Source organism: Canis lupus, chromosome 7, assembly GCF_011100685.1.
Source record: "Canis lupus familiaris isolate Mischka breed German Shepherd chromosome 7, alternate assembly UU_Cfam_GSD_1.0, whole genome shotgun sequence".
Classification (NCBI taxonomy): domain Eukaryota; kingdom Metazoa; phylum Chordata; class Mammalia; order Carnivora; family Canidae; genus Canis; species Canis lupus.
In genome coordinates, this window is record NC_049228.1 from 13,860,691 (window position 1) to 13,876,671 (window position 15,981).

At 35.8% G+C, this 15,981-nt stretch overlaps 1 protein-coding gene across 16 annotated transcripts in view; it reads right to left on the bottom strand.

The window, feature by feature from the left end:
- The window catches only part of ACBD6 (acyl-CoA binding domain containing 6), a 207,642-nt gene that overhangs the window by 155,414 nt on the left and 36,247 nt on the right, over positions 1-15,981 (bottom strand). The gene's annotated exons all lie outside the window — the stretch shown is intronic.

The window sequence follows — 15,981 nt, forward strand, 5'->3', positions numbered from 1 at the left end:
CAAATCGGGTCTGAACCGATACCAAAAGATTGGGATCGTCCCCTGCATATTCTCAGACCATAATGCCTTGAAATTAGAACTAAATCACAACAAGAAGTTTGGAAGGACCTCAAACACGTGGAGGTTAAGGACCATCCTGCTAAAAGATGAAAGGGTCAACCAGGAAATTAAGGAAGAATTAAAAAGATTCATGGAAACTAATAAGAATGAAGATACAACCGTTCAAAATCTTTGGGATGCAGCAAAAGCAGTCCTAAGGGGGAAATACATCGCAATACAAGCATCCATTCAAAAACTGGAAAGAACTCAAATACAAAAGCTAATTTACACATAAAGGAGCTAGAGAAAAAACAGCAAATAGATCCTACACCCAGGAGAAGAGAGTTAATAAAGATTCGAGCAGAACTCAACGAAATCGAGACCAGAAGAACTGTGGAACAGATCAACAGAACCAGGAGTTGGTTCTTTGAAAGAATTAATAAGATAGATAAACCATTAGCCAGCCTTATTAAAAAGAAGAGAGAGAAGACTCAAATTAATAAAATCATGAATGAGAAAGGAGAGATCACTACCAACACCAAGGAAATACAAACGATTTTAAAAACATATTATGAACAGCTTTACGCCAATAAATAAGGCAATCTAGAAGAAATGGACGCATTCCTGGAAAGCCACAAACTACCAAAACTGGAATAGGAAGAAATAGAAAACCTGAACAGGCCAATAACCAGGGAGGAAATTGAAGCAGTCATCAAAAACCTCCCAAGACACAAAAGTCCAGGGCCAGATGGCTTCCCAGGGGAATTCTATCAAACGTTTAAAGAAGAAACCATACCTATTCCACTAAAGCTGTTTGGAAAGATAGAAAGAGATGGAGTACTTCCAAATTCATTCTATGAGGCCAGCATCACCTTAATTCCAAAACCAAAGACCCCACCAGAAAGGAGAATTACAGACCAATATCCCTGATGAACATGGATGCAAAAATTCTCAACAAGATACTAGCCAATAGGATCCAACAGTATATTAAGAAAATTATTCACCATGACCAAGTAGGATTTATCCCCGGGACACAAGGCTGGTTCAACACCCATAAAACAATCAATGTGATTCATCATATCAGCAAGAGAAAAACCAAGAACCATATGATCCTCTCATTAGATGCAGAGAAAGCATTTGACAAAGTACAGCATCCATTTCTGATCAAAACTCTTCAGAGTGTAGGGATAGAGGGAACATTCCTCGACATCTTAAAAGCCATCTATGAAAAGCCCACAGCAAATATCATTCTCAATGGGGAAGCACTGGGAGCCTTTCCCCTAAGATCAGGAACAAGACAGGGATGTCCACTCTCACCACTGCTATTCAACATAGTATTAGAAGTCCTAGCCTCAGCAATCAGACACCAAAAAGACATTAAAGGCATTCAAATTGGCAAAGAAGAAGTCAAATTCTCCCTCTTCACCGATGACATGATACTCTACATAGAAAACCCAAAAGTCGGGCAGCCCCGGTGGCGCAGCGGTTTGGCACCACCTGCAGCCTGGGGTGTGATCCTGGAGACCTGGGATCGAGACCCACATCGGGCTCCCTGCATGGAGCCTGCTTCTCCCTCTGCCTGTGTCTCCGCCTCTCTCTCTCTGTGTCTATGAATAAATAAATAAAAAATCTTAAAAAAAAAAAAAAAAGAAAACCCAAAAGTCTCCACCCCAAGATTGCTGGAACTCATACAGCAATTTGGTAGCGTGGCAGGATACAAAATCAATGCCCAGAAATCAGCGGCATTTCTATACACTAACAATGAGACTGAAGAAAGAGAAATTAAGGAGTCAATCCCATTTACAATTGCACCCAAAAGCATAAGATACCTAGGAATAAACCTAACCAAAGAGGTAAAGGATCTATACCCTAAAAACTATAGAACACTTCTGAAAGAAATTGAGAAAGACACAAAGAGATGGAAAAATATTCCATGCTCATGGATTGGCAGAATTAATATTGTGAAAATGTCAATGTTACCCAGGGCAATTTACACGTTTAATGCAATCCCTATCAAAATACCATGGACTTTCTTCAGAGAGTTAGAACAAATTAAGATTTGTGTGGAATCAGAAAAGACCCCGAATAGCCAGGGGAATTTTAAAAAAGAAAACCATATCTGGGGGCATCACAATGCCAGATTTCAGGTTGTACTACAAAGCTGTGGTCATCAAGACAGTGTGGTACTAGCATAAAAACAGACACATAGATCAATGGAACAGAATAGAGAACCCAGAAGTAGACCCTCAACTTTATGGTCAACTAATATTCGATAAAGGAGGAAAGACTATCCATTGGAAGAAAGACGGTCTCTTCAATAAATGGTGCTGGGAAAATTGGACATCCACATGCAGAAGAATGAAACTAGACCACTCTCTTTCACCATACACAAAAATAAACTCAAAATGGATGAAAGATCTAAATGTGAGACAAGATTCCATCAAAATCCTAGAGGAGAACACAGGCAACACCCTTTTTGAACTCAGCCACAGTAACTTCTTGCAAGATACATCCAAGAAGGCAAAAGAAACAAAAGCAAAAATGAACTAGTGGGACTTCATCAAGATAAGAAGCTTTTGCACAGCAAAGGATACAGTCAACAAAACTAAAAGACAACCTACAGAATGGGAGAAGATATTTGCAAATGACGTATCAGATAAAAGGCTAGTTTCCAAGATCTATAAAGAACTTATTAAACTCAACACCAAAGAAACAAACAATCCAATCATGAAATGGGCAAAATACATGAACAGAAATCTCACAGAGGAAGACATAGACATGGCCAACATGCACATGAGAAAATGCTCTGCATCACTTGCCATCAGGGAAATACAAATCCAAACCACAATGAGATACCACCTCACACCAGTGAGAATGGGGCAAATTAACAAGGCAGGAAACCACAGATGTTGGAGAGGATGCAGAGAAAAGGGAACCCTCTTACACTGTTGGTGGGAATGTGAACTGGTGCAGCCACTCTGGAAAACTGTGTGGAGGTTCCTCAAAAAGTTAAAAATAGACCTGCCCTACAACCCAGCACTTGCACTGTTGGGAATTTACCCCAAAGATACAGATTCAGTGAAACGCCGGGACACCTGCACCCCAATGTTTATAGCAGCAATGTCCACAGTAACCAAACTGTGGAAGGAGCCTCGGTGTCCATCGAAAGATGAATGGATAAAGAAGATGTGGTTTATGTATACAATGGAATATTACTCAGCCATTAGAAACGACAAATACCCACCATTTGCTTCAACGTGGATGGAACTGGAGGGTATTATGCTGAGTGAAGTCAGTCAATCGGAGAAGGACAAACATTATATGTTCTCATTCATTTGGGGAATATAAATAATAGTGAAAGGGAATAGAAGGGAAGGGAGAAGAAATGTGCGGGAAATATCAGAAAGGGAGACAGAACATAAAGACTCCTAACTCTGAGAAACGAACTAGGGGTGGTGGAAGGGGAGGAGGGCGGGGGGTGGGGGTGAATGGGTGACGGGCACTGGGGGGGCACTTGACAGGATGAGCACTGGGTGTTATTCTGTATGTTGGTTAATTGAACACCAATAAAAAATAAATGTATTAAAAAAATAATAATAATAAAAATAAAAATAAAAAAAAGAGCACCCAAAGGAGCATAAAATTTTGAGACAGCAGGTAAAAGGATAAACAATCTATATCTTAACTAGCCAATAAGCACATCATATATTATCACAATGATTAGTAAACATAATGATAACCCTGGGAGGTAACGAATGTGGTAAAATAGTTTAGTGAACTATCTTTAAAGAAGCTAGGGAACTTACAATCACATCAAAAGAATTTTCACCTAAAAATTAAAAACCTTAGCTATTTAAAAAGAATACATTTAGTTAGCTGAAAAATTAACTCGTGTAGAATAGTTCATTCCCCAGATCTAGAATCAAGGAGATAATCTCCAGTCCAGAACCACTACATATAATCTTGTTCTGCTACAATCACAAAATTGAATAATTCTAGATTATATAGAGATTTAGACAGTATATATACTGTTTTAAAAAGTAACACCAGCTTAGAATTACATTTCTTAAACTGTAGCCAACATGGTACTAATCCATAGAAGAAATGTGTTTATAATTAATTATTCAGAAATATAATTACACTCAATGAACCTTCAAATCCTCTTTTGTTATTCTCTTATTACTGTCAGGCTTATTCAGGTCAAAATAAAAAAAAATTTTAAAGGTAATTTTATAGTTTTAAAATTTTGAAGTAGAAAGTTTCAGAAACACTGTTCTCATTTTCTAATTCTATATCAAGGCACAGCAACGACTGCCCCCAGGGGAAGAACTTGGGCAGACAGTAATTGTATTTGACAGCAGCAATTACATGCAAGGTTGGAGATTAGAAGACCATTAATGTGTGTGCAGTAATTACTCTGGTATTTTCCGTTACTGTTGAGGGTCAGCTCAAAGAAAATTCATGGCAAACTTCAGCTTGGATACATTTGGTCCAAGAATTCCACCCTAAGAAAGCACATGAAGAGTATGAATACACTGGTTATAGGCACGGCAGGAATGCAGAACATTCGTTTGATAAGAAACTGATAAAGTATGGAATAGGAACAACTTACATGCAATTCTGAAAGATATTATGACCTATACCTTTCAATTAATCATGAAGAATACCATAAAAACTCATACTTAATGAATATATCTAAATGTTGATCTTTAGCACAGTTCAGATAAATTCTTTCATAACAACACTATAACAAAAGCTTACTCAGTATTTAGAAATTATATTGAATAGGGAGTCTTGGAAATCTGGAAACTAGAAATATCAGAAAGACAACAGAAACAGCAAAGTTATCGGAAAGATAATAGGAAGATGGTAGACTAATCACATATCCTTGGCTCCCTCTCCCTCCTTATAACATACTGGAGCAACTCAACAACTAAACAACCTGGAAAAAATTATGTGTGCACCTAAAAGGAGGGTGCAGGCACTAAAGGCTGGAATAGAAATTTAATCTAGCAGTAAAACCCAAACATTCAGAAGCCCAACCACCTGATGAAAATAGATTCTATTAGGAAGTAGAGAGGTGTCATACCCACCACATGCTATATATGGTCCTACACATGCTTACTCTGGAAGTCCTAAACATCCTGGTAGGCTGAACTGTCCTCAATCTCCTTGTTCAAGAAGGACCTACCTATTTTCAGCATTCACCTGCAGAGTCCTAATAGAAGAAAGGTCTCGATTACCCCATTTCACTTTATCTCAGCAAGAGATCAGAGGGTGCTAGCTCACTGGCTCACCAGATTTGAAAAAAGATTACATCTGCGTTTGCCTGTGAATCTATTATTGCTCAAAAGACTTCAATAATCAGACTGGTGTTATAATCAGTAGTCAGAGAAAAAGTAGTCATTTACAAAGAGAAAGAGGCTAAGATGAATCAAAATGAGTAAATTCTTTTGAGGGAGGCAAAATTAACAGAATTAAGAGAACTTTCATACAATAAAATGTTATGTACAGACACACATGAACACTGAATGTATTATTCCATAAAAGTCTGTAAACATTAATTTTTTTCAATGTTGATAATATACATCCTAGTTTAAATACCTCTTCTACAGCATGGCTCAAAATAGCCCTTCAATGAATTAGCATGTTTCAGCAACTGCAGCACTTTCAAAAAGACAATGAAAATATATGTATTTGTTAGAACCATATTCAAAAAGCATATATGCCATATTATGAGGCACAATTTATGTTAATAAATATCCCTAACTTTTTTCAGTTCCATTCAATTCAACACAATAAGTACTTTTAAGCCCTCACACTCTTAAAAACTAAGCTTATCACTGAAAGGTGTTAATCAAGGTCCCTGCCATCAAGTCACTTAGTATTTTCAGGGACTTAGGATATGTTGCCCCATAAGAAGCAAATATATTGCCACAGATAAGAAACAACATAACGGGATCCCTGGGTGGCGCCTGCCTTTGGCCCAGGGCGCAATCCTGGAGACCCAGGATCGAATCCCACATCGGGGATTCGGCATGGAGCCTGCTTCTCCCTCTGCCTATGTCTCTGCCTCTCTTTCTCTCTTTCTGTGTGGCTATCATAAATAAATAAAAAAATTTAAAAAAAGAAACCACATAAGACAAATAATATCAAATATTAAAATGTAAGCTATAACAATAAATGTAACATTTACAGAAAGGGGCAAATGAGTGTGGACTGGAGGTTTGTGGAGTAAATAGGAATTGATCAGGGCTAAAAAAAAAAAAAAAAAAAAACGTACCAGAGGCATTTCAGAAAACAGTGAGTAAAGAAAGGCATACTAAATGAACATGAGGAGGCATGTCAAATGGGAGTCAAATTTATAGTACATAAAGTTAGCAGTTAAGTCTGGATTCACAATGTTAGGGACACATTACAGAGGACTTGAAAGTAAGAATTAGGGACGCCTGGGTGGGTCAGTAGTTGAGCATCTGCCTTCAGCTCAGGGCATGACTGGGATTGAGTCCCACATCAGGCTCCCTGCATGGACCCTGCTTCTCCCTCTATCTCTCTGCCACTCTCTCTCTGTGTCTCTCGTGAATAAATGAATAAAATATTTTTTAAAAAAGAATAACTTAGATTTAAGTTAATGGTCCCCCAGAACTTTTGTATGAAACAAATTTTTGTCATTTTCCTATTAGCCTTCATTATAAAGAGGAACATATGTTCCTGTATAAAACTGTTCTTCGGGCAGCCCGGGGGTGCTCAGCAGTTTAGCGCCGCCTTCGGCCTGTGGAGTGATCCTGGAGACCTGGGATCGAGTTCCACGTCGGGCTCCCGGCATGGAGCCTGCTTCTCCCTCTGCTTGTGTCTCTGCCTCTCTCTCTGCATCTCTCTCTCTCATGAATAAATAAATAAAATCTTAAAAAACAAAAAACAAAACTGTTCTTCTCCATATGCAATACAATCACACCTAGAACATATCAAACTTTAAAACATACAGCGTCAAAAAAAATAAAAAATAAAACATACAGTGTCAAAATGTTCTAATAAAAGTAATGATTTTTTCAGAACCTCAGTAGTATAGATCATTAAAAATAATTCATATTAGAAACCCTAAAATTATTTATAGTATTAATATACTGAAAGTGACAACCTCACCAGACAATTTGCTAATATAAGAGAGAGCTTAAAATATTCCAGCTATTCAAGAGAAATCCTCTAGAATTTCAGTAATTTGGCTCAAGTTTGCCTTAAACATTCCTTTTTTTTTTTTTTTTTTTAAGATTTATTTATTTGAGAGCGAGCCTGCATGTGCGAGGAGGGACGGGGGTGGGGGTAAGAAGCTGACTCAATAATTTAATTTATTTGTATTTTCTCCATTATACCTAGAATTTACTGTTCTATTTCCTAACATTTTGTCCCAAATGTTTGGGACAAACATTGTTAAGGATATCCCTGGATGTGAGGAAACGTCAGTTCATAAAGTCAGAGACTAAAATGTTCAATCCTAGTTTAGCTGAGGAAACTCAGCTTGAATTAGCTAGGACTCACAGGTAAGGAACAGCTTAGCACCAAATATCCTGACGTTGACAGGCAAATGAGAAGGTTGGTCCTTTGTGACTATTGCATTCCCAATATAAAGGTCTGTTCACTAGAGACTAGGATCTCACTAATAACTGTTAGTACATTTTTAAAAAGTGTTCTCCTTCACTTTATTTAACTATAACATACACAGTAAAAGGACTTTGGCACTCCATTTGATAATATATGTGCAATGCTAAGATCCTCAAGTTCCCTGGGGAAAAGGAAAAATTTAAGTCAATTTGTTATTTAATTTATGAATTGCTCTTCTTCAGAATTCTATTAAATGAGGGAAGGTTGTACAAAGAAAAGATTGTAATACATCTAAGTTGTATTTATACAACACTCTTAGATTTTATAAAGAAAAAATCAAACACACATGATCTCAAGAAAACATTTAAATGTAGTAAACTACATGTGTTTACTCAAGATGCCATTCTGGGGGTAAAGATTTAATTTAGTAAGCTTTGACTCAAAATGTAAAATGAAGCCATTAGTGTGTTATTTATTCTAATTATATTCAATTTTAAAGTAACAAAGCAACAACATAAAATTGAAATGTAAATACAGCATATTCAAGAGGGATTTCCTGGGACTATTTATGACCATATTTCTATAAAAACATTTACTACACATATGATTTGGAAGCAGTCTGTCACAATGGGGTTGTAACCACTATAGCAATTAATAAATTTGGGGTAATTTATTTTCAAAGTACCCATATTACTTTGTCATTTAAAAGAAACTTTCGTAGAGAATGTAGTTAAATATAAATAATAAGCATTATAGTATAAGACAGTGATTTTTAAACTGCATTGGCCAAAACATTACAATTCCAAAGGAAACTTATTAGGTTCTTTCTTAAGTTATTATTAATGGAAAGCCTACTCTGAGTCTATTTTATCACTTCCAAAACTGTCAGAAGGAAGGATACTTCTAGGCCATAGCAAATAATGTCCAAGGGTTCTACAATCCTAGAAACAAAAAACCCCACTAATTTGAAAGAATTTTGTCTAGCATAGTCAACATTCAACACTTAAGATAAAACTGGTAACCTAAAGTGCCAAGCACTTCAGAATATCCTCACATAAGTGGGTTTTCCCTTTTCCTGAATTTGCCAACAAATGTTCCCATCACTACACTGATACTGGTTCCTTCTGACATTCCATCCTGGCTAATATGAGCTCTAGTAGAACCATTTTAGTAAATAAGTCCTATCTTACAATAGAGCTGAGGCAATACACTGTATTGGATACTAAAAGATAAAGAAGAGAACCCTTCAGATACTGGTAAAACAAAACTAACATAATTGAAATTACAAGTTTAAAAGAGAAAACATCCTTGACAGAATTGTTTTTGTTTTTGTATCTTGGTAAGTAAAATATACTAGAATCAATGGGATAAAAATAAACATTTTAAATATTTTATAATTATTTAAGAATGCATTTTATTTACACAGTTACTATCAGAGTGTATATCAGAATCTTATTTACATATCACATTCAGAATTCAAAAAATTTTTTAATTTTAAGGATGTTAGACTCATATTGCTATGTAATTTTCCTACAGCAATCTAAGCCATGAAACATTTCAGTACTGTAGATGATACATTCACACTATTCTAAACTACCTCTTTATTTTTTCAAGTTAAGTCATAATACCTAGCTCTCCCATGTATGAATTTTTCTAGATCTAACTTTTTTCAATTAAGGTAAAATCATTACATTAATAATTCTCAGGTAAGGGCAGCCCTGGTGGCTCAGCAGTCTAGCACTGCCTTCAGCCCAGGGCCTGATCCTGGAGACCCAGAATCGAGTCCCATGTAGGGCTCCCTGCATGGAGCCTGCTTCTCCCTCTGCCCGTGTCTCTGCCTCTCTCTCTCTCTCTCATGAATAAATAAAAAAAATATTTTAAAAAAATAATTCTCAGGTAAGAATACAAGGTCTACCAAGGAGTGGGTATTTAAATTTTTTAATATATGAATAAATTATAAAATTTAAAAGCAAGTAATTCTTTCTTTTAAAGAACTATAAAGGGGGCAGCCCGGGTGGCTCAGTGGTTTAGCGCCACCTTCAGCCCAGAGTGTGACCCTGGAGACCCGGGATCGAGTCCCGCATCAGGCTTCTGGCATGGAGCAGGCTTCTGGCATGGAGCCTGCTTCTCCCTCTGCCTGCTTCTCCCTCTGCCTGTGTCTCTGCCTCTCTCTCTGTTTCTCGAATTAATAAATAAAATCTTAAAAAAAAAATAAAGACCTATAAAGGGTAGTAGTCTCTGTCTCCTCACTCTATACAGAATTTTGCAATGCTCCTAAAATAACAATGAAGCCCTAGTTTGTCCACCCATGTTTTTCTAACCAATGACCCATACACATTAAACTTCTCTCCATTTTCTGAATATGCCATCCTCTTTTATACTTCCACTCTGCACCTTCTGCCTCTACCCAAAAATGCAGCTCTATCCTCTTCTTCCTCTAATAAAACTACTCACACCATGAGACCTAGGTAACCTCCAGGGCTTTCCAATGGTCAACAAGCAGATAATCATTCTTGTGATTCCAGGGCCACCCCTGTACTTAAAATGCTGTTAGTATTCTCCCACTCCATGACAATTCTCAGTTTAAATGTTTTTTTTTTTTTTTTTTTTTTTTGCTCTTTCACTAGATTTGGCTCCGAGAAAAAGGATTATGCCTTATTTATTTCTGTAGCCTCAAATCTAGCACTAATGCCAGGCATGTTGACTAAATAAAAAATAAGCAAGCAAAGGAACATATTATTAAATCTTTCTTTGTAACTCAGTAGCTATAGCGTAGTACTACAGTGCAATGTACAGAAATGCAATACTTTGTATGCTACTCCAATATCCACTGAATTAGATAATCTCATGATTTAGAAGAACATTTTAAAAATATATAAACTATTAACATAATGAATAAAAAGTAAATAATAAAAGTGAAACAATGCTTTAATAAATAGTTTAAACCATGTCTTTACATTTAACCATTTTCAAACATTTCAGTTTTTTAAAAGATTTTATTTATTCACTTATTTGGAGGAGAGGGACACACAACCAGAGAGGGGGAGAGGGAGAGGAAGGGGAATGAATCTCAGGCAGACTCTGTGCAGGACCCTGAGATCATGACCTGAGCTGAAACCAAGAGTTGGATGCTTAACCGACTGAACCATCTGGGTGTCTCCATTTTCAACTTTCAAAGTTGAGGCATCATTTTATTTTATATAGTAACAAAAATACCAACCAAATTTTCCTAAGTATCTTTTTATCTAAGTCTAGTCACAGATGATAGTTCTACTACCTAATTTGGATTAATATAGACAGTATTTAAATTTTCTAAATCAAAATTTTTTAAGGTTCATAGGCTGATGGCAGTCACTGGGAATCTATAAAGTGATCTGTAGGTTGGCAGTTTGATTATCATGCTCATTCAACAAGAGCCTGACACTTGCCCAATATTTGCTGGTTTTCTCAACTTGTTAAAGAAATTAATGATATATTATTGGGCATATTTAACAATTACAGTGAATCTTCATTAAAATATACCTTTAATTAACAGTTTGCCTATGCACAAAAACAAGACTATGAATGCCAATAGCTCTTAAGAAATACTTTCTAATTGTCTAGAAAACTTGCGCTTCTAAGTAATTTACTTGTATTTTCTAGTAGTTATAATAAAGATTAACTAGCTTTTACTATTTATAAATAAAAGTTGAAAAACCTATACAGAGAACATCAGTGATGACTTAGAATAAAAATCAGTGTAAAGGAGATAACACTCTCAAATACCAAGAAACTTGCCATGCATTTTACAGAGATTCTTTACTCTAGACCCTATCTAATTACTTGTGGTCTTAAGCTATTCATTTATAAGTTGGCTAAAGTAACCAGTAAACACTCCTTTGGGGCATATCATTTGTAATAGTGATTTATTAGTCTGCTGCCTCCTGGTATTGGTCTGACCCTGAGTTTATAATTAGGCTGCATAATGTGGATACAGAATGGTGGCTCACCATCTCACTTTATGAAAGGGTATGAACATATAAAATGGAATGGTTTAATTAAATGAATTGAGAATGATGATTTCACCTATAGAGCTTTAAAACATTATTATTTATCAACATCATAATAATATGTTTTAAAAGCTTGTAGCTACAAAAATTCTGTATTGTGTATAAATATATTATTTCTCATTTATTAATTAATTCAACTTACAGTTACTCCTAACTGGGAGTACAATGGTGATGTAAACAGATAAATGTTTTCTTTATCTTCTGGAGCTTAACATTCAGAGAATGGAAGAGAAAAGTATTAACAGTCAATTATAATGTAAGTAGATATATGCAAGCTAAAGAAAAAGTGTAATCTACATAGATTTAAAAGTTATATTTCAAAAAAAATAAAAATAAAAAAGATAAAAGTTATATTTCATTCTTTTTCCTCCAAATCCTATGGAATAATATTCTCATATATTGCTTCCATCCTTTGCTCTTAAGCAACTCTGACTCGCAGTTTGTAGTCACAGATTTCCCCAGAGGAAAATTCTGAAAATAACACCTAGTAATGTGGTGCCATGTTCACAGTGGATATTCAATATGCATGGTAAGTACTCAATAATTATTAACCATTAATGAAAAGTCACAAGTGACTAAAACATGAGACTATATTTCTTCCTAGACAAATAATGCATTGCTCAATAATCTAAGACATTAATCAAGAACTGAAACTATAAAACTTGGCTGTTGACTCCTAGGAATTCATTCTAAAGAAATAATTAGGTAAGTATATAAAAGTATAAGTAGAAAAATGTTTGTTGCAGCATTACCTATAAGAGTAAGAAAAGAAAAAGAAAGAAAGGAAACTGAAAAAACACAGAATTATAGAGTACTGGCTAAATTAATTAGGATTTATCCATACAACAGGATAGTATGCAATCATTAGAAATTTATACACATACATACACACACAAAGAAAGATGACTACGATAATTTGCAAGTACAGTAAATTTTTAAAACTCACCTGAGTAGTAAGATCCCATATGGGAAAAAACTAAAAATTTAAAATTCTAACTATATGTGTATGTGAATACACATATAAAAAATATCAAAAAACGCCATAATATTAACAATATTAATATCTTTAGGACAATTCTTATTTTCATCCAAAAACTTGTTTTGTCTCTAAGTTTCTATAAATTTTTTTAAAATCAGAAAAAATAAAGCTATTTCCACTTGGATTAAAAACAATTTCTTACTACCCACCAAAGACAATAAAACCTGGCTATGTCAAATAATTTGTAGGAAACTTTAAAATTGGATCAAATGTGGGTTGAGATAACTTGGTGCTATTGGACTGAAACAGAGACAATATGGTTAAAACATCAGAATCTGGAGTCAGGCAAAACTGGATTAATTTTACTGCAGTTAAATCTATGTAACATCAAGCAAGGTTCTGTTTTTTAAGTTTTTTACACCTTGGATTCCTCATCTGTAAAACAGAATATTAGCACCTACCTCGTAGAGTAGTGACTAGGTAGATAGTAACTACAAAGCATTTAGAAAAATGCTCTAGTTTATGTTAAGCATACACACATATCCCTAAATAATAAAGTTTCAAAGTTAGTTTCTACAAGATCCACAAACATTAATATTGGATGAACACTGATATATGTCTTATATCTCCTAAATATTTGTTCTCCATTTTTAATAATTATCCCAGTGTCTAAATAATTTAAGTGGCAAATTCCTCTGCCAGTGTTTTATTACATGTTCTATGTGGAAAAAATTCAGTTTTGCATAAGTGTATAAGGAAAAGTTAAAATCCTTTTCTTTCCTTTTCTTTCTTCCCCATTCTGACATCATTTCTTTCAATCTTATGCCTGTGCCTGATTCATTTGGTGGCTTAATTTTCCCAAATGGGATCAAACTGAACATTGTGACCTGCACTTTATCTCATATATCATGGACAACTTTCCCTATCATTCTTTGTATTGCTGGACAGTATCCCATTATATATCATTATTTAACTATTTCCATATTGATGACCATTTATATTGTTTCCAACTTTTCAGTAAGGCAAATAATGCTGCAATGTACATCTACAAACATATGCCTTCTAGAAACTGCAGATACTTTTTTATGAAATTGGGTCTCAGAAGTGGATTGTTAGCTTCTTGGCCTGTATTCCCTAAAGAACAGAACCTGAGGAAAACTTCCAAACTAAGGAATTCTTAGGAGGTGAAATCCCAAGACATGAAGAATGAGAAGGAAAAGGGTTAGGTAAGGAAGGTAAGGAAGAGAAGCAAATAAAACATGATACTGTTACTGAGCTGGCTTCATTGACCTAGGTAAGAGACGATATGTTTGGGGCACTTGGGTGGCTCAGTGGTTGAGCATCTGCCTTTGGCTCAGGGGTGATCCCAGGGTGGCTCAGTGGTTGAGCATCTGCCTTTGGCTCAGGGGTGATCCCAGGGTCGAGTCCCACATCAGGCTCCCTGCAAGGAGCTTGCTTCTCCCTCTGCCTATGCCTCTGACTCTCTGTGTTTCTCATGAATAAATACAAAATCTTTAAATAAATAAATAAATAAATAAATAAGAGAGAATGTCCTTTTGTCAGGCTAAATGGACATCCAGTCTTAGAACAGGCAAAAAGGAAGGAAGATAGGAAAGGTAATTTAACTAGTAGTTCCTTCACATTTCCTGTCTTTACTTGGTCAAATTTTGCCCCCTGACCTTCTTGGCTTGCTACATAACCCATCCAAACAGCTGCTGGGGATAGAGTTTCTGCCACACATACCCCACCCTACCACCTGCACCAGAAGCAGCAGAAAGAATCAAAGCCACTTACAGTCTGGTTAGAGAAGAGGTCTTGATGAATCACATGGTTCTCATACCGAGGGAGGTGAAGTAGGCAGGCTGGTAGTTTTAGGAGGTGAAGAAACCATTTCCTACAAGACTGTTGCCAATTTACACTCCACTAAAAGCGCACGCCTGTAACTGCCTGCCTCATGCCCTGCCAAAGAGCCTTCTAATTCATTCTATCAAAAGAAAAGTAGTGCGCATTGTTTTATCTTATATTTCTTGATTATTAGTGAGATTGAGCATCTTCACTATTTATTGACATTTGTATTTCTTCTGGGGATGGCTTTATTTTTATAAATTTCAGGCACCATTTCTCACCCTTCCGTTCTGAGACTGTAATTTGACTGCAGGATTCTGTTACTCTCAGTGCTACCCTTGTCCCTAAAATTACTTCAGATTACCTATAAATCAAACACTTAAGACTGCAACTAGACTATCAGGTAGCTCAAGTGCAGTACCATAAAAAAATCTTTGCTGGTTATTCTGTCCATAGCTATCACAGAAGAGGACAAGGCAAAACACAACTTCCTTACCCCCAGTTTCCATAACTATGTTTTGTACCATGTAGGGTAGCATGTAAGAAAAGTCTGCATTCCCATCAGTTTGCCTACGTCCTTGAGCTGGTCCTATGGCCAGAGAGCTTGTCATCATTCTGGACAATGACCCCAGCTTGCCATTAGCACTGTTTTTAAACCAATCAAACTTCATTCCAGTGTCCAGTTCAAATTTCCTTTTATCACTGTGGGGTTCTGACCATAATATAACCATCTCCAATATAGAAGCTTTTTCCATACAAGAACAGGTACCAAAAAATTCAGACCCCAATTTGTGACATCTCTTTTGCTTCTTATGATCATTTTCCCTTTCAGGAACTACCCTGATTGGGTTTACCTAAATTTATTTCTGTATTGTATCTAAGGTCAATCCATCACTCCACTGTCTCCCTTTTCATCTCTGCCATAATCTTTATAAAAAGTGAAAGACCAACAAACATATGGTAGCTTTGACTGTAAAGGTTAAAGTTAATAATAGTTTTGCTCGCAAGTTAGAAATTGTGTCAAATAGCTGGAGTCTTACTCCTCATGCACTCTGATGTAAATAAACAGCACTGTCTCCAGAAGAGGGCTACTCTATAGTGAGATAGAAAACAATGTAATTTTCAGACAGTGTCTCAAATCCAAGCCTTTGTAATATTTTCTTTTTTAAAAAACTATATTTGACACATAACCTTATATTTGTTTCAGGTGTACAGCATAGTCTTTTGATAATCCTGTATATTACTCAATGTTTAACCATGATAAGTGTAGTCACCATCTATCACCATACATTATTACAATATTATGGACTATATTCCTTATGGTATACTTTATATCTCCATGCCTTTTTTATTGTATAACTGGAAATTTGTACATCTCAATCCTCTTCACCTCTTTCACTCATACTCCACTGCTCTCCTCCCTGGAAACCACCAGTTTGTTCTCTGAATGAGTTTGTTTCTGTTTTGTTT